Genomic DNA, 18,610 nt, shown 5'->3' with positions numbered 1-18,610 from the left:
TTCCTTCTCATGCTGGGTAACAGAACAATTGCAAAAACAGCAGATACCCGACATCGCTGAAACATTGTTCCAATGTAAAATGAAAACTGAGCAGGAAAATCGGAAGAGATGACTTCATCATAGGTTTGAAATTCATCATTTCAGCAGAATCAAGACACAATGAACTTTGTGCCCAGACCAAAGCTTCAGGTACAGTGAAGAGCCATGAGCCTGACGTGATTTGAACACGCAACCTTCTGATCTGGAGTCAGACGCGCTACCGTTGCGCCACAAGCCCAGCTCTATGAAACCTGCTGCTGCTTGTCCTTGATTCACTTCCTTAGACCTTGATCATATTCAGTGCATTGAAAATCAAACAGGGATCATGAAAGGGAACATGATTTTCCCTCCCTTCCTCGTGGCCTTCTTTATTTTCTGTAGATTTACATCAAATGGAAGAGTAACAGGAAAAGCAAAGAACGGGAGACTAAACACACAACAATAAGCCGTGGGAGAAGTTTATTTAGAAATTTTATAAATAGTTTAAGTAAGTGAGGAATACTTTGGCAGTTGGATTCACAATGAACCCTAATCTGATTGAGGCCACGAATGAACGAGTTTCGTCTTGTTTTGTTGTTAATTGGTGAGATGTTGCTAACGGTGTAGGAGCAGGGGCCCTAATAAAACAAAAACTGAAAGTTAGCAGACAGGTAGAAAAAAAAACAATGCAGCCTTTGTGAAAGATCATTATAGAATTATCCAGCGCGAACTCGGTGTTCACATTATTTTTTTTTAATGAAAACGGTGGAGACACTGAGCCCAATACGTATTAACTGTGGAAAGGGATTTTTTTAATGTTAATGTTTCAAGTTTGTGAACTGATCAGAACTTTTGTATTTGGTAAATAACAATTCGATGTCACACATCAACAATTCCTTGTTTGAGCATCAACATCCAGATTACATTCTCAGTCCCGCTCTCTGGAATCCCCCGCTCCATGTTTGCCTCAAAACTGTAAAGATGTCAGGAGCCTCCTGTTTCCGGTGAAAGTAAACTGGCGACATCAGTTTGGGCACCATGATAAATAATATCGATGGAATCTGAGAGAGAGTTGCATGTCGGGAAGTGTGAGATCATCAAGTTAAGACCACATAAAGATGTATCAGACTATTATGTATCAGGTGAGAAGCTGGTGACTCTGGAGAAACTGAGAGCTTGAGAGATTCAAATGGAAAAATCACTAAGTGCAGTAAGCAATTACCACGTTTCTTAAAGCCAATTTCAGTAACAAGAAGTAATTTATAGTTTACAACGAATGCAATTTGCACGTAAATTCATGTTAACTTGAATAAACGACATCCAGGATCCTGGGCCTTTGAATTAGAAGCATCAAGTACAAAAGCAAGGCAGCTGTGGAGAATTTTTATAAAACATTGGTTCGGTCTCAACTGAAATATTGTGCCCAACAATGATTATCAAAATTAAAAAGAACGTGGTGACATTGGAAACATTTACAAAAATGAATCGATTGCTGAGGAACTTGAATGAAATGAATAGATTGGAAAAAAACGGCGGCTGTTCTCAGAGCAGAAAATGTTGGGAGGAGATTTTCAAAATCAAAAGAGGCCTGGACAGAGTAATAGAGAGAAACTTTTTCTATTGTCGGGAGGGCCGAGAATCAGGGTGCACCGATTTAAGATGATTGGAAAGATATACAACAATGGGCCTGAGGAAGAACTACGTAGAAGACAGCGTGTGGTTAGCATCTGGAATGTTCTACCTGACAGGCAGATTCGACAATGGTTTTCTGAAGAGATTCTATATTTTTCTGAAGAGAGTAATTTAGAGGCTACGGAAGAACTGACTAACGGAGTTTCCCTGCAGAGAACAACAGCCAAGTGCCCCTCGTCTATGCTGTCACCACTTTGTGTCTCTCTAACGCCAGGAATGAAGCGAGGGACATCAAGTGAAAAGTGAACATGATAAGCACTAGTCACTAAAAAGTACTCGGAAGTTCGGAAGGAGAGAGTAACTGATCCTGCATCCCTCACCCTAATACCCTGAAGAATGTAAGAGTGTGGAAATGGTCAGCAACTCAAGCAGCATCTGTGGAGAGAGAAACTGTGTTTTGTGCAGTGATAGCAGGAGCCTCAGCCGCCTCAATGTGTGGGTGCAGAAGACAGCACGTTGGGTTGTTGCTGGGTCAGTGACATTTTTTGTAAGAGGCAGCGGAGGGGAAGTTTTGAGAGCTTTTCGTACGGGCAGAAGTGATACCGTTTAAAGTGAACAGACAGTTTCACAATCAACACAATCAACACCGCATAGATCCACTCAGCCGTCAGTAACTTGATAGAGGATTGCATTGTCTAGCGATTATCACACCCAATTTCACAGGTGAAAGTTTCTCGGATGGAAATAGTCCTCTTCAACTTGTTAATGGCGAGCAAGCTTTGGGAGACATCATCCCTCTGTCGAAAGGGTTGCAGTGGCTGTCCGCTCTTCTTAATTGAAGTTTATGTTACTTCACTGAGAGAAAAAATGATCCACAGTGTTGACCATTTCATCATTCCATCCCTTTGAAACGCAGGAATCATCAAAACGCTCCTGGCTGAAGATCTGAAATGTAGCTCAGTCATCTAATTGGTGGCTGACAGTAAAAAGCTTTTCCTGTCTTGATCCGCGATTACAGCAGGTTTGAACCTAAAGATTGTTACAATTGCTGGTGGCTTGTTGTTTGGCGTGGGCATTAAAGGTTATGAGAGTAGAGCGGGCAGATGGATTTGATGTACAGATCAGTCATGACCTAAATGAATGGTGGAACTGGTTGGTGGAGCTGAATGTCCTACTCCTCTTCATATTGATTCACTGCAATGAAATGCACCTCAGTGATCAGGGTGGCCAAGGTGTACTGGTTGTTGTATTGTGGCGACGGATGAACAGCCAACTGTCTGAAGGTGAGCCAATGCAAATTTTGTTTTTCCCTCTTCTGTTTAACAGTAACATTCGGAGTACTTCCCCGGTCCCGCACTTTGTAATCAACCGCTCAGTATTTGGGCCAAAGCTGTAATAAGGGCAGGCGCCTCCTCATTCTTGTGGAAGTAAACTGGCGCCATAAAGTTTGGTGAAGCCATAGATAATGCAGATGCGATCAGATAGGTTTCCATGCAGAGAAATGTGAGATCGGTCGCTTAAAATCTAAAGTAAATGCATCAGATTATTTTGTGCCTGGTGAGAAGCTGGAAACTCTGGAGGAGCTGAGAGACTGAGGGTTCCAAATGCAGAAATCAGCAAATCTAGTGAACAGGCACTACTTTTTTCAAGGTGAAATCAATCCAAATAAGACATTTATACTTTACATCGACAGCAATCTGCCTGTTAATTCATGTGTAATTGATGTTGATTTTGGTTTGTTTGTTTGTTAAAACAAAGTAAGAAGTAAAAACATAAGCAAAATCCTGTCCATTGGTTTTCTCAGTGGGACCGTTGAGTAAATTTGATTCTTCTGATTTGTTCGTTTCCATGGGGACCGCGGGATCCTGGGGTTTATAAATAGTGGCATCGAGTACAAAAGCAAGGCAGTTAAGGAGAATCTTTATGAAGCACTAAAGTAATAAGAGAAAATGTTGGACAAACTCAGCAGGTCTGACTGCATCTGTGGAGCGAGAAACAGAGTTATCGTTTGGAGCCCTGTATGACTCTTTGTCGGAGACCCTTTTTCCCTCTCTACGGATGCTGCCCTTGCTGAGTTTTTCCGGCATTTCATTTTTCCATTTCAGATTTCTAGCATCCGAGGCACCTTATTTTACTCCATTCATGGATGTGGGCACCGCTGGCTATCCTGTGTTAATTGTCCATCCCTAATTGCCCTCAGATTGAGGTGATTAGTTGCCTTCTAGAAGTGCTTCAGTTTTATAAAATAATGGTTGGGCCACGAGCAGAACATTGAGTCGAACAATGATCATCACACTTTTGAAAGATCTGGTGACATTAGAGAGTGCGCTGGAAACATTAGGGTAAAAATGATTTCACTGAGGAACTTCAGTTTAATGGACACATTGGAGAAGCTGGGCTGTTCTCCTTATAGAAGGGAATGCTGAGAGAAATGTACAGAGTGGTGATGATCTGAAAGCCTGTTTGGAGCAGGATGAGGAATTTGGGAATATAGGAATATAAGGAGACAGTTCTTCCATCAATCGTGTTCAACTCATGACTGGTCCCTATTTTCATTTCATCTATCCACTGTGGTTTCAAAATCCTTGAATATCTTACATCTTAATAACAATAAAAACGTGTACGCAATTTCAGTATCGATAACTTTCAGCTGATCCGAAGCTTCAGTAGCAATTCTCTGAAGGATGTTCCACATTTTTACGAACCTTTCTGTGAAGAAGTGTTTCCTGATGTCACCCTTGAAAGGTTTAGCTGAAATTGAATGTTATGTCCTCTTGTTTTAGATTCCCCAAAACAGGGAAAATTGTTTCTCTGTATCTAAACTATCAAGTCCCCTAATCACCTCACATGCCTCAATTTGACAACCTGAACAAAACACATGCAGGAACCTGGGTTTTATAAAAAGAAGCATCGAGTACAAAAGCAAGGCACCAAAGGAGAATCTTTATAAGCACTGAAATGGAAAGAGACTGGAGGCGACTGACATGGACACGGCTGGATGAATGGCCTCCTCCTGTACTATAACCATTCTATGATGCTATGATTCCAGGCTATCCCCATTCTTTAAGCCTCTTAGAAACATCGACGAAGGAGTAGGCTATCCAGCCTTTCGAACCAGCTCCACTATTCAATATTGTCATGGTTGATTATCTAACTCAACGCCAAACTCTTGCTCTTTCCCCATGCCCTTTGATGCCTCTCAGGTTTAGAAATCCATTTCATTCTTAAATATATTCAGTGAAGCGGCCTCTGTGGTAGAGAATTCCACAGCTTTACCATGCTCCGTATGGATTCATTTCTCCTCATCTCAGTCCTAAGTGGCCTACACAGTATCATGTCTTGGACCTCCCTGCAAGAGGAATTATCAACAATACATCCAGTCTGTCCAGCCCTGTATACGTTACAATGAGATCCTTTCTTATTCTTCTAACTCCAGTGAATACAGGCCTAGTTGGCCAACCTTTTCACATACGACGATACTGCCAGCCCTGGAATCAGTCTGGTGAACTTTCGGTGAACTCCCTTTATGGCAAGTATATCCTCTCTTCAGTTAGGAAACCAAAACTGCACACAATACTCCAGGAGTGGACTCAGCAAGGCCCTGCACTGCTGCAGCAAGACAGCCTTTCTACTGTGCTCAAGAGATCTTGCAATGAAGGCCAATACACCATTTGCCTTCTTAACTGCTTGCTGGATCTGCATGCTTGTTTTCACTGTTTGGTGTACAATGCCACCAAGGTCCATTTGAACATCAACATCTGCCAATGTATCAACATTGAAATAATACTCTGCCATTGTGTTTATCCTACCAAAGTGGATAACTTCAACACTTATCCACCTTATACTTCATCTACCATGTATTTTGTCACTCACTCAACTTCCCTAAATCACCTTAAAGCCTCTTAACTTCCTCCCCACCACTCACATTTCGACGAAGTTCCTTGTCGTCAGATAACATGGAAAAGTTACCTTTGATTTTCTCATCCAAGCAATGATATATATTGTGAGTAACTTGAGGCCAAGCACTGATCCCTGTGGTATCCTACTGGTCACCAGCTGCCATTCCAAAAAAATACCCATTTGTTCCTACTCTCTGTTTCCTGTCTGCCAACCAATTCTCAATCTACACCAATATATTACCCCCAATCCCATGTACTTAAATTTTGCACACAGACCTCAATAGTTTTCTGAAAAAAAAATACACCATATCCATCGGTTCTCCTGTATCTATTCTGTTAGTTACGTCCTCAAACAAACTCCAGTAGCATTGTCAAACATGATTTCCCTCTCGTAAATCCCTGTTCATTTTGTCTAATCGCGTTGATGTTTTCTAGTTTTCTTGGTATCACATCCTTTATAATAGACTCTAGCATTTTCCCTGATGTCACAGGCTAACCGATCTGTAATACTGTTTTTCCCCTCCCCACTGTTTGAAGTAATGTGGTTACATTTGAATCCTCCAGTCTGGTGGAACTGTTCCAGAATGTACTGAAATTTGGAAGATGGTCACCAACCCATCTATTATTTCCATGGTGATATTTTTTCACACCCTGGAATATAGATTGTCAGGCCCTGGGGTTTGCCGGCTTTCAGTGCCATTAATTTCTCCAGCACTGCAGTTTTAGTAATACAAATTCCCTTCAATTCCTTCTTCTCACTTGACCTTTGTTTCGCTGGAATTTATGGGAAATTATTTGTGTCTTCGTCCATGAAGATAGAACTAAAGTAGTTGTTGAGTTGCCCTGCTACAGCCTTGTTCTCTATTGTAAATTTTGCTGTTTTGAAGTGCAAGGGCCCTATATTTGTCTTCATTAATCTTTTTCTTCTGCGCACTTATAATCTTTTACAATACTCTTTATGTTCCTTGTAGGTTTACTCTCATACTCTATTTTTCCTCTCTTAATTAAGCTCTTGGTCCTCCTTTATTGAATTCTAAACTGCTTCCAATCCTCAGGCTTGCTACTTTTTCCAGCAAATTTATATGACTTCACTTTGGAACTAATACTATCCTTCATTTATTTTGTAGCCATGGTTGGGCCACTTTTCCTGTTGTCTTTTTGTGCCAAGAAGGAATATATACTTGTAGCAATTCATGAATTCATTCTTTAAATAGTAAGCATTGCCTACCCACCGTCATGCCTTTTAATGAAGTTCCCCAACCGATCTTAGCCAACTCTCTCCTCATGCCTCCGCAGTTTCCTTTGTTTTGATTTAGAACCATAGTTTCGGATTGGATTACTTCATTTTATAAGCTAAGACAGAGTTATTTCATGTTATGGTCACTGTTCCCTCACGGCTTCGCACAACCCCGTCTCATCGCAAAAATAAACAAATCTGGGATAACCGGTTTCCAGTTGGTTCCTCGACGTTCTGGTCAAAAATGCTATTTCATGCACGCTCCATCATTTACCACAGTATTATTGATAATTTGGTTTGTCCACTCTATATGGAAATTAAAGTCACCCATGACAACTGTAGCACATTTGTTACATGCATCTCTAATTTCCTGTATGATGCCACCTTACCACTTCTGTTTAGAAGCCTATATAAAACCGCACGATTGTTTACCGCATCATATTGCGTCACCGCTCCACTTAGATTGATTCTGCATCTAGATTTTCTCTCAATATTGTATTGATGTCATCATTAACTAAAAATGCCATCCCACCTCCTTTTCCTTTTTGCCTGTCCTTCCTAAATATCGAATACCATTGGATTTTCAGCTCTCAGCATTGGGCATCCTGCAGCCATGTGTCTGTAATAACAATCAGATCCTACGTGTTTACACCTGTTTGCATTGTTAATTCGCCCACTTTATTGCAAATGCTCCGACTGGGTTTGTAACCCCAAGATCAAGAGTTCAACTCTCACAATGGCAAACTATGTAACTCTATCTGAAACAGATCGAAATGGGTTTGTGCTCGAAAGAGTTACAGTGCATTTAGCCTTGTCTTTATACACATTTTTCTTTGTACTATGGCCCAGTTTGCTGCTAGCCTCCATTCTCTCTTCTTTCCACTTCTGATTTTTTTTGTATCTCTGTCTTTCATTCGTATTTTCAATCAGATCGGCCCTGAAACATTGATATTCACGGTATTACAGGAAACGTCATAACTTGTGTCTGATATTAGAATGGTAATTTCAGATTTCCTTTCTGCATAACGCCGTCCCATACAAAAACAGAATTTAAACTCACGCATGGGAAGCACAGTGGATGAGCATATATTCATGGAGTGATTAGCGACATTATCCCGACACTACTAACTCTGTAAACCTGGCCTCGGAATGATAACATCAGTGATTTCAGACATGCCTTCTGAAAAAAGCACCACGTTCACGAAGAATCAGTTAATAAACTGACGACAAAGGTGGGATTCGAACCCACGCGTGCAAAGCACAATGGGTTAGCAGCTCATCGACTTAACTGCTCCGCCACCTCATCACGAGCACTTCAGCCGTCAATACTTTTTTTGCATTCATGAACTTCTTGTTTCAGGTCCTAAATTATCATCCAGGTGCCTCATGTAGTTTGTCAATAAAATACATTTCCATCACATCAGGTCGGAACTGTTGTAAATAAACTAATGTGAATCACTTCAACATGATATCCAACATGTTTCTAGACAGTGTGAAAACCCACCTCGAAAAGACCGAAACATACATTCATCTGGAAGAATGAAGAAACCCCTTCCGGCTCACTGCAAGTAGAGGAACACAGCTGACATGTGGTCTTTCATTCAAGACTGTAACTGACAGCAATCAACATCCGACTGAACACACAAGGAGAAAGTTGCCGTATTTGATGCATTAGGAGAAACTTTGCGTTGGTTTTCTGTGTTGTGATTTATTCTCCGCAATGATTTCCCGGATGTTCAAACCTGGTCCTGATTTCCCAAACTGGCACCGCCTCGAGCACACGAATTCATGTATTAAAATGCTGGGTGGGCTCGTCCGGGAATTGAACCCGGGACCTCTCGCATATTAATTTATTACAAACACCCAAAGCGAGAATCATACCCCTAGACCAACGAGCCAGCTGCCACAGGAAAGGGTTTCAACATATCCTTTCATTGCCACCCACAGGAAATTAACAAACTGCGAAAAACTGTGGATGCTGGAAATCTTTTGGAATAAATTAGAAATCCCGGGGACTACTCCATCCAGTATAATTTGACTTCAGTTTTGTTGGGTTTCTCAATGCCACACACTGCTACATCCTTCGGTATAGTCAACTGTAGTCACTTGCAACTCACGCCTTGAGTTCAGCTCTTTTGTCCATATTGGATCAAGGCTGCAATGAGGTCGGGAGCTGAGAGACCCTGGCAGAAACCAAACTGAGCTTCAGTGAGTAGGTGATTGGTGAGGTAGCGCCACTTGATCGCACTGTTGAAGAAAGAGCAATGTGGTTGACCCTTAAATGCCCTCTGAAATGGCCTATCAAGCCTCTCAGTTGTAACAAACCGCGACAAAATCACAAAAAATGGGATGAAACCGCACGTGGAATCGATCTCGGCACCGTCAATCTCAGCCCTGTCCACCCTGCAAAGTCCCCCTTACTAACATCTGGGGGGATGTGCCGAAATTGGGAAAGCTGTCTCACTGACTAGGCAAGCAATAGCCTGAACAAAAACAGAATTACCTGGAAAAACTCAGCAGGTCTGGCAGCATCGGCGGAGAAGGATCATGAGGACTCGAAACATCAACTCTTTTCTTCTCCGCCGATGCTGCCAGACCTGCTGAGCTTTTCCAGGTAATTCTGTTTTTGTTTTGGATTTCCAGCATCTGCAGATTTTTTGTTTTTATTTAAGCAACAGCCTGACATAGTCATCCTCACAGATAATGTCCCAGACTGCACCATCACTCTCCCTGGATATGCCCCATCCCACCGGCAGGACAGGAACAGCAGAGGTGGCGGCACAGTGGCATACAGGTGGGAGGCAGTAGCCCTGGAAGTCCTGAACATCATGGCCGGACCTGATGAAGTTTCATGGCATCCGGTCAAACATGGGTAAGGAAACCTGCTGATTAACACGTACTGGCCTCCCTCAGCTGATGAACCAGTGCTCCTGCATGTTGAACACCTCTTGGAGGAAGCACTGAGGGTGGCAAGGGCACAGAATTGCCTCTGGGTGGAGGGATTCAATGTGCATCACCAACAGTGGCTCGGTAGCACCATGACTGACCCAGCTGGACGAGTCCTAAATGACATCGCTGCTAGACTGGGTCTGTGGCAGGTGCTGAGTGAACCAACAAGAGGGAAAATCGTACTTGAGCTCATCCTCACCAATCTGCCGGCCGCAGATGCATCTGTCCATGACAGTATCAGTAGAAGTGACTATCGCACAGAAGTTGTGGAGGCGAAGTCCCACCTTCACACTGAGGATAGTTGCCATCGTGATGGGTGGCACTACCACCGTGCTACATGGGATAGATTTCGAACACACTTAGCAACACAAGATCGGACATCCATGAAGCCCTGTGGGCCATCAGCAGGAGCAGAACTGTACTCGAACACAATCTGTAAACTTATGAGCTGGCATTTTCCCCACTATATCATTACCATCAGGACAGGTGATCAACCCTGGTTCAATGAAGAGTGAAGAGGGCATTCCAGGAGCTGCACCAGCCTTACCTGATAATGAGTTGTCAACCTGGTGAAGCTATGATACAGGATACTTGCATGCCAAATAGTATCTGCAGCAAGTGATCGACAGAACTAAGTGATCACACAGCCAACAGGCAGACCTAAAATTCGCAGTCCTGCTACATCCAGTCGGTAATGGTTATGGACAATTAAACAATTCACTGGAGGAAGAGACGCCACAAATATCCCCATCCACAATACTGGAGGACTTCAGCACATCAGCACAAGCGATAAGCATTTGTTACAAGAAGTGCCGAATGGATGATCCATCTCCGCCTCCTCCAGAGGTCCCCAGGATCACAGATGCCAGTCTTCAGCCAATTCTATTCACTCCACGTGATATCAAGAAACAGCTGAAGGCACTGGGTAGTGCAAAGGCTATGGGCCTTGACAATATTCTGGAAATAGTACTGAAGACGTGTGCCCCAGAACTTGTCACGCCCTGAGCCAAGCTTTTCCAGTACAGCTACAACACTGGCACCTACCAGGCTATGTGGAAAATTGCCCAGGTATTTCCTGTACACAGAAAGTAGGCCAAATCCAACCCGGCCATATTACTTCCCAATCAGTCGACTCTCGATCATCATTAATGTATTGGAAGGTGTCATCAATAGTGCTATCAAGCGGCACTTGCTTAACAATAACCTGCTCACTGACGCACAGTTTGGGTTCTGCCAGGGCCATTCAGCTCCTTACATCATTACAGCCTTGTTTCAAACATAGGCAAAAGAGCTGAAGTCCCGAGGAGAGGTGAGAGTGACTGCCCTTAACATCAAAGCATGATTTGCCTGAGTGTGGCATCAAGGAGTGCTAGGAAAACTGGAGTCAATGGGAATCAGCTGGAAATCTCCATTAGTTTGTAGTCATGCCTAAGGCGTTCAGTCATCTCAGCTCCAGGATATCACTGCAGGAGTTCCTCAGGGTAATGTGCTCGGCCCAGCCATCTTCCAGTGCTTCATCAACGACCTTTCTTCCATCATAAGGTCAGAGGTGGGGATGTTCGCTTATAATTTCACGATGTTCAGCACCATTTGTGCCTCATCAGATACTGATGCAGTCCATATCCAAATGCAGCAAGACATGGACAATATCCAACCTTGGGATGAAAAATGACAAGTAACAATCGCACCACATAAATGCTAGGCAATGACCATCTCCAACAAGAAAGTATTTAACTACTGGACCTTGACGTTTAATAGCGTTACCACCACTGAATCGCCCACTCTCAATATCCTGAGGATTACTGATGAACAAAAGCTGAACTGGGCTAGCCTTATAAACACTGTCGTTAGAAGGGCAGGTCAGAGGTGAGGGATTGTGCGACGAGTAACTCACCTCCTGACTCTACAAAACTTGTCCAGAATCAATAAGGCACAAGTCAGGAAAGTGATGCAATGGTCGCCAATTGCCTGGTGGAGTGCAGCACCAACAACACTCATGAGGCTTGGCATCATCCAGGAGAAAGCTTCATTGGCACCACATCCATAAACATTCACTCCCTGCACCACCAACGCACAGTCGAGGAGTGCGTAGCATCTACAAGATGCATACAGGAATTCACTAAGCTTCCTTAAACAACACTTTCCAAACCCATGACCACTATGGTCGAGAAGGGCAAGGGAAGCAGCTGTCTCGGAACACCAGCACCTGAGAGTTGCCCTCCGAGTCACATGCCATCTTTTCTTCGAAATATATCACATTTGTTCCACTGTCGCTCGGTCAAGATCCTGGGACCCACTTCCCAGCAGCACTGTGGGTGTGCCTACACCACATGGACTGCAGCGGCTCAAGAAAGCAGCTGACCACCACCTTCTCAAAGGCAACTAGGGATGGGCAAAAATGCTGGCCCAGCCAGTGAAGCGCACATCCCGTGAATAAATAAAAGTTTTCCTGTCACCTTCTATCATTTATGAACATGCCCACAATTTCCCCCTGCTCTTGCACGCCCTTTGGGTGCACATTCTTTATTTGATGTTCCCTCTTTGCTTTCTTCCGACCACAATTAATCTTTTCATTTCCCTGGAAAAGGAAATCAACAGCAAAAACGCTGGTTAGTCCACAGCTGGAATTTTGTGTACAGTTCCAGTCGCCACCTTACAGGAAGGACATAATTGCACTGTAGAGAGCACAGAGAGGATTTACAAGAATACTGCCAAAGCTTGAAAATTGCAGCTACGAGGGAAGATTGGATTGTTTAAGGTTGTTTTCCTTAGAACAGAGGAGGCTGAGGGGTGACCTAATTGAGGTGCACAAAATGGTTAGCGGCCTGGATAGGGTGGACAGTAAATACTTGTTTCCCCTCGCTGAGGGGTTAATTGTCAGGGAATGCAGATTTAAGGTCATTTTTGGAAGGATTAGAGGGGAGACGAGGAAAAGCTTTTTCATGTAACAGATGGCGAGCATTTGGATTTCACTGCCTGCACTGGTTATTGAGGCTGAAACGCTCAACTTATTTAAAATGTACTTCGATCTGCATCTGGAGCGTTGTAACCAGCAAGGCTACGGATCAGGTGCTGTAAAGAGGGTTTAAAATGAGCGGCTAGTTTCTTCTTCATCTTTCTTCTATCCAGCACAGACATGATGGGCTGAATCACCTCTTTCTGCACCGTCACTTTTGCAGGGTTATGTGGTTCTCTCTGCCGCTTAACCGTCCATTCCACCAAGCTGCCCATGTCGTTTTGAAGTTCTACTGAATTTCTACAGCTCTTTACGCAACCACAGGACGTCCAAAAACATTTTACAGCCGATGAGTACTTTTGAAATATAGTCACTGTTCAAATTGCTGAGATTTTGAACCGTCTGTTCGTCAATGTCAGAAATTCCCATATTGGGATGGGAACAAGTATCATTGGTGTAGATCTGTGGCTTAACCAATAGCGTGTTGGACTTGCAGTCGGTACAAACAGAGACATTTAAAGGTTGTGGGTTGGAATGCTTTGGATAAGCATTGAAGAAAGCCAGCAAGAGGTTTATCAATATTCTCACAAAAGGGAAACTGCCATCCCGAACTTCCTTCTATACAGGTCACTCCCCACTTTCCCATCTGAACCACTGAACAGGCGAAATCTCATCACCGTCTCAGGCCAAAACAAAAACCTTTGAAAGATGCTGACCAGAGTCAGTCTGCTCAGTCCTCAGAATGATTTAAAATTGGACATATACAGCCACCACGGAAACTGCTTCCCATTACTGCACAGTCATCTTTCCAGACTGTTCCTGACAGACAGCTCAAAACAAGGATGATGTGAGTCTGCACCACTGAATACCAAGACCAACATGGTTATCACAGCTGTAATGACCAGCTCCTGTTACAGCTTTAGATCAGACAGTGGAGGATTATCATAGGTGCCCTTTCAGACTGCATGTTCCTTCAGACAGATTTCCAACTGGATACATGGAATGAGCGGCTGTGTGAACATTAGTGGTTCAGGGCTGATTACTCACTGGCTGGACTGGAGTTTCAGTTCCTTTCCAAGACATTTCTCTTTCTGAATCCATCTCTGTCCTCTTGCTCATTTACACTTTGCATTCTTTCATCATTGGCGGCCACGTTTTCAGCTGCCTGAGCCTTTAGCACTGCAAATCCTTCTAGAAACATTCCCATTTCACTCTCCCCTTTAATACTCTCTCAAAATCTATCAGTTTTACTAAAGTTTTGTTCATCTGGCCAAATGTCTGACTCGATGTCGAATGTTGCTAGATCAAGCTCCTTTAAAGCGCTTTGGGGAGTTTTGTTAAATCACGGTGCTGCTGCTGGAATGGCTCGAATTTGGATAAATTCACATCCAGCTTCAATCTTCTTAAAGATTCACCTTTATTCCCTCCACTTGCTTTGCATCGAAAAAACATCTCCTATGAGGTGTTCAAAATGATGACCAGTTTACCAGAGTAAATAAGGAGAAACTGTTTCCACTGACAGGAGGGTCGCTAACCAGAGGGCACAGTTTGAAGCTGATTGGGAAAAGAACCAGGAACGGGGTGAGTAGAATTTATTTTACACAGTGAGCTCATTGTGAAATGGAAGCTACCTGGGAGGGTGATGGAAGCAGATTAATTATTAACTTTCAAAAGAGAGTTGGAGAGAAAAAAAAAACCTTGAAGGAAGGGAATACAGGACAATGGGGAAAGATCACGGATCTCGGAGTAATTATATCACTCAATCAAATACCCACCACAGGCGGGATGAGCCCTTTCTGTCCTCTATCATTCTATGTTTCATGGATAGAAATCAGTCCTACATTCTGTAGAGCAGGAAGGGTGTGAGAAGCTGGCATGGGAATTGATCCCGTGGGCACAGAATGAAATGGGTAAAATTCTGTATTTTGTCAGGGAATCGCAACTGTGTAGATATGACTCTGTCTGTTTAAAAGTGGCTTGTTACCAATTCCAGATAAGTGACGCTTTGCTTAAAAGGGATGTGTTATCAGTCAATGAACAGGCTATAATATAAAAACCGGAAAATGCTGATAATACTCAGCAGTAACTGTGGAGAGAAAAGGAATTAAGGTTGGTGGCCCTTCATCTGAACTGAAGGAATATAGGAATGTAATAGGCTTGGAGCAAGGGACCAGTCCGGGTTTTGAGAAGATGTTGAACAAAAGCGCAGGTTTGTAATGGTTTGGGGGCCTGGAGAGAGTAAATTACAAAAGGTTTCACGGCGCCAAAGCCAAAGGATTGGAACAGCAAAAAATAAAATGTGGCTCCAGATGAGGTGAGAATGGCTAAAGATCAGCTGCCCAATTGCAAAGTGAAGGAATTAAATAAGAAACAGAAAATAAAATGCTAACCCTGAAAGAAACACATGAAACAAAAGGGAGGCTGAGTTTATAATTTAAAAATATTGAACTCGACGTTGAGGCCAGAAATGTGCAGGGTGAGGTGTTCTTCCTCGAGCTCATGTTATTCTTCACTGGAACACTGCAGCAGACCAAGGACAGAAAGGTCAGAGTGGGAGCACGGTGGAGAATTGAAATGACAAGTGACAGGAAGCTCAGAGTCAGGCTTGCGGATTGAACGGAGATTCCTCAAAGCGCTCACCCACCAAAAGCAGATGGGAACATATTGCGGCAGCAAATGCAGCAGATTAAACTGAAAGAAGAACAAGTGCATCTCTGTTTCATTTGGAAGGAGTTTTTGAGGCCTTGGATAGAAAGGTGTCATTGAAAGGGGAGGGGATATTGACTGAGTCAAGGATTTCACACTGAGGGAGAAGGAAATGATGATCTCACCGACCTGAAATGCTAGTTCTATATTTCTCTCCACAGATGCTGTATAGTTGTTGTGTGTTTCCAGCACTTTCTGATTGTTACTATTTCTGATTTTCAGCATTCGCAAGATGTTGCTTTTGGACAGTTTAATTTATGACCTGTTTTCAGGGGATCTGGTTGCCTAGAGTCTGGCTCGGCCGACCCCTTGAGAAGCTGGCAGTGAGCTGCTTTCTTGAACTGCTGCAGCCCATATGGTGTAAGTACGTCCACAACGCTGTTAGGAAGGGAGTTCCAGGATATGAGAAGGCGATACAGTTCCAAGTCAGGATGGTGTGTAGCTCGGAGGGGACCTTGCTGCTGTTCTCATGCATCTGCTGCTTTTTTTTCTTCCAGGTGGTGGAGATCTCGAGTTTGGAAGGTGCTGAAGGCAAAAGATGTCAGGAGTGGGATTCGAACCCACGCCTCCAGAGGAGACTGCGACCTGAACGCAGCGCCTTAGACCGCTCGGCCATCCTGACTCAGTCAGCTGCTTCCTGCATAAATCGTTTTGAATTCCACATTCATCGTCACTGCTTTCAAAAACTCGATGTGATTTTCCTTTTTTCAGCACCTGTCAGGTTCCTGTATCTGAGTCCCATGCTTCCCCAGGCCGCCGGGGGGTGAGGAGCTTCTCATTGCTGCATTGCTCTGTTTGCTCAAATCAACAAAGACCCAATTCCCGCCCGACCTGTTCCTCACACGAAGGTGATGAGAGTGTAAGATCTGAGCGAAGTGAAGTATCCAATTGGAGATTTACATCCTGGCGACAGGAATATCTCTCCACAGCTGCATTCGGAGCTGCTGAATATTTCCAGCATTTCCTGTTTCTGATTTTGTGCCTTCATTACAGGAGATCTTTTTACTGACAATCCAAAGCTTGTCTCGGTGAAGCCCCAGGCACCGCTTTCCTGTGACCTTTAAAGTCGCTGTTTTCACACTCATCACTCTGCGCCATGGCTTTCAACCCCCACCACCACCACACCTCCACCACCCCCACCCCCCGCACCTCCCTCTCTGTCCCCAGTCCCGCGCCCCACTCCCCACTCCCATCCCCTCTCCCGCCTGCTCAGCTCTCAGGTCGTCTTAGCGTTTTTTTTTATCGGAATTCGGAAGGGCCCGGGATCACAGAGTCTGTGAGGGAATATAAGGGGTTAATCCACATTCACATACAGGGAACTGTGACTCTCTTAAGATGGATGGAAGTTGGTGTCCCTTCCAGATCCACTAAGAGGTCGAGTTACTGGAGCTGTGGGAATTTCTGCCATTTCTATCCCACAGTGAGTCGCGCCTCCCCGTTGGTCCGGCTGGGATGGTGATGGCTAAAGTGAGTGGCCGAGAAAGCGGGTCGTCCCCATGTCTCTCTTGGGCTTGTTCCCCTCATCCAGCTGTAAGGGGGCGGGGGTTGAGTTTGTGGGCTGGGGGCGGTATCTTGCTGGTTTGAGCACATTTTCCTGTCTCTCACTGTGTGTGTCCTGATCGTCTCTACTGCTTTTCTGTGTGTCTTTCTCTGTCTGTTGCATTCGGAGTGGTGTGAAGTACAATTGCGCAGCCAGGGTGAGCTTCCCAACACGTGTGCTCTTCAGTAAAAATAAGCAAGAAGTGAATATTTGCTTGGCTACGGTAAAGTATTCAGCGGCAGGAAGGAATTACGGCTCCGTCGCAGGGTGGTGCAGCGAAGACCACAGCACAGAGGCCGATGAATCCAAACCATCTTCTGCTATTTTTGTTCTTATTCAACCAAAAATAACCAGCGGTCTGCGGCCGAAAAACATGGCTTTTTCTGTACAGTGAATTTGTATCAGCTTCTTACTCCCAGTAAACACTTCAATCTGCAACCAACCTCTCAAATCGTTTTTATTCACACACCAGACAGAAGTAGTAAATGCTACAAAAATACACCAGCCCAGTATTTCCTCTTTCTCTCAGCCCATTTCATGCCTTGTTCCGAGTGGCCTTTCCTTGTTCTCAATCACCCCAAGATGATCTGAATAGAAAAAAATAACAAAAGAAATCTCTTAGGCGAAAACATTGTTGAGGAGATTATAAATATTAGCTGCAATATGTCCGATCTACAGGACACCCTGCATTAATTCCTATGCGTATTTGGACAGCAGCGTCCTCCCTGATACATGTACATCGAAAAGGACAAGCGTATCAGCATAACGGGAAGAGCATCACGTCAAAGACACCGGTAATCATTATTTGGACACCTATGTTTATTCATTCTTTCTCACTTAGTAAATATATGGAGCTCCATCCCCAATATCACCATGAACTGGTAAGGCTTCGTTCCTTCAGGTTTGCATTAGAGACACATTGTACAAAACACTCTGTGAGTGTCTCTGGTTAATGAACTGATGATGCGCAGAACTCTCAGCTTTTACTCATTGATCTTCACAAGAGTTGATCCAGTTTTGACGGTGACTTATTCTCTGGTGTCGATTTACTCGAATTCCTCACCTGATTTCTCTGCTGTCCAATGAAGTTCACTCAGCAGAATTTTCAATAATAACTTGTCTTTTCCTAACAGGAATTCAGTCATCATGTTTTTGAACAATTTTTCAAAGGATTTGCACACAGTCAGCTTCCAGGCACAGCAATGTGATGAAGACAATATGATCTCCGAAATCATGGAATAACTCCCCCGCCTCTCTCCGAAATGGTGCCATGGTATATTTTACGTGAGAAGGCAGATGGCAGCTCAGTTCAACATATCGTCTAAAAGCTGGCACCAGTAACAGCAAAGAATCCACTAGAGCATGAGCCTGAATTTGTGGTCAGGATCCGGGAATGAGATTTGAACTCAGAACCTCCTCATTGTAAAACGCAAGGGAGCAGCTGACTGAAAAAGACAGAAGAGATTGCACTCTGTAAGGAGAAGCAGAAGTAGATTGTTAATTGAAGAGGTGTCACAGACAATGAGAGTTAGACACCCACAGTTTAAGGAGACGGATGTTTTTATCATGGCAGGGATAGAGAGTGCAGCAGGAATTTCGATTCCCTGTGTAGATAACAGAAAATGTTAACTTTGAGTCAAATATTGGACCTGATAAGGGGTCAGAGGCTGACT

General features: G+C 43.8%; 3 non-coding genes across 3 annotated transcripts; all 3 read right to left on the bottom strand.

Moving 5' to 3' along the window:
• Nucleotides 1–205: 205 nt before the first annotated feature.
• Nucleotides 206–277, bottom strand: trnaw-cca. Its single transcript has one exon. It is a non-coding gene; the product is annotated as a tRNA-Trp (tRNA).
• Nucleotides 278–8,593: 8,316 nt separating this feature from the next.
• trnap-ugg lies at nucleotides 8,594–8,684 on the bottom strand. Its single transcript is given in 2 exon segments — nucleotides 8,594–8,629; nucleotides 8,649–8,684. It is a non-coding gene; the product is annotated as a tRNA-Pro (tRNA).
• Nucleotides 8,685–15,936: 7,252 nt separating this feature from the next.
• On the bottom strand, nucleotides 15,937–16,019 carry trnal-cag. The gene has a single exon. It is a non-coding gene; the product is annotated as a tRNA-Leu (tRNA).
• Nucleotides 16,020–18,610: the final 2,591 nt, after the last annotated feature.

Source organism: Carcharodon carcharias, assembly GCF_017639515.1.
Source record: "Carcharodon carcharias isolate sCarCar2 chromosome 37 unlocalized genomic scaffold, sCarCar2.pri SUPER_37_unloc_1, whole genome shotgun sequence".
NCBI lineage: Eukaryota > Metazoa > Chordata > Chondrichthyes > Lamniformes > Lamnidae > Carcharodon > Carcharodon carcharias.
The sequence above is the reverse complement of the archived record's forward strand: the minus strand, read 5'-3'. Positions and strand labels throughout refer to the sequence as shown.